The sequence below is a fragment of the Cephus cinctus genome, unplaced genomic scaffold, assembly GCF_000341935.2.
Source record: "Cephus cinctus unplaced genomic scaffold, Ccin1 Ccin1_scaffold0299, whole genome shotgun sequence".
Taxonomy (NCBI): Eukaryota; Metazoa; Arthropoda; class Insecta; order Hymenoptera; family Cephidae; genus Cephus; species Cephus cinctus.
In genome coordinates, this window is record NW_014333002.1 from 863646 (window position 1) to 865246 (window position 1601).

The window sequence follows — 1601 nt, forward strand, 5'->3', positions numbered from 1 at the left end:
CCCAACGAATAATGACTGCTTTTTTCATTTGGACCTTAGAGCTCTAACAGTAGCACATTAGACAATATTACTTTTGGGACGTAAAAGCTTTACGATGATGTTTCCTTACCGGATGACGTATCCAGTCATTCGGTGTGGTCCATGGAGATGAACGGGGCTGAAGTATTTACCAAGTTTCGTGGAGACGAGAAAATTTTGAACTTATGAAAGGTCGACTTTTTTTATATCTACCTTAAATTAGAACCTTTGAATTATATACATGTATTTGTGATCGATAATTGGAACAGAAATTTATGTGGCAAAATTTTTTTTCAAAAATGAAATTAAATTTTTTCAATACTGTATACACTTGATATTTTATAGGATATTGAAATTCTCGAAGGATTTCTTGCTCGGTATGTTATTGTATGTATCGATTCTTATTGTAGATTCATATTTATCCGGTACAGTCGACTCTGGGTATAGAGAAGCTCTGTATAGTCGCGTTTCCCCTGAGCTCTCTTTTTAAGATATCGCGGTTAGAGGGGAAGGCTTCCCCCACTCTTACCTCCTAACGTGCGTTAGCTACTATCCGTCGAACGCTCGACCTATTACGGTAGAGGGGAGTCTATCTGTAATATCTACTGTCTCGCTAGTTGTAGCGTCTCAGAGTCACGGGCGCGCGATTATAGAGTCGACTGTATCTTAAAGCTGTAAGTGAAAAAGCCTGTAAGAGGCAGACTTAGTAATCACGCCGTTCCCGAAGCGCCGAGCTTGATTTCTAATTCATTACCAACGTAGAGGGTATTCGAAATAATTTCCCTGGACAGCTTGACGGGTGCTCGTGCAGGGTAGGGGTTACAAAAGGAGGGTGAGTGGTGAGTAGAGTGGGGTAAATATAGATAAAGGGAAAATACAAGAGGCCATATATATACATGTTCTACAAGAGCCGAGAGCTAAATACAGTGAATAAGAGAGAGAGGGAGAGAGGGAGAGGGGTAGGTAGGATCGGTAAGTGTATGAGTAGATAATTGAGTAGGGGTGGTATATGTATGAGCGGGGTGCTTTGGGGGTGTCAGTCATTAGTTGATTGGCTCCGATGGTAGGTCCCGTACGAATTCCAATCCAAACAATTATACGAGGAATGACTTTTGTTTGCTTCGCGTCTAGGTGAAAATAAATTTTCGGTCTTTTCAAAAATCCACCAAAGTCTCGGATGTTGACAGGTGAAAATTTTAAAATGGGATCGCGACCTCAATCGCTATGGAGAAAATTGGCCGAACGGATTAATTCGGTTGCGAAGTAGCCAATTTTTATTTTGACTAATAACGCAGGTACGGGTGCAAGGGCGAGGATGAATAAAAAGACAAGGCGGAGCGAGAGAGAAAGGAAAGAAAAATGCACATTTTTCTAAGTGGAATAAAATTGAAGCACGTACCGCGGCGATACGTTACGGGAACATATTTTACGAACTGAATAAAGTATCGCAATGGGTGTAATACCGCGGCCATTTGCCTTGAGTTATCGCCAGGCATTGCCGAGAATTGGCTTCGGATCGTGCCTTCGAATTTGACCGAGACGTCTCCGCCATTTACATGAAAAAAAAAAAAAAAAAAAAAAAA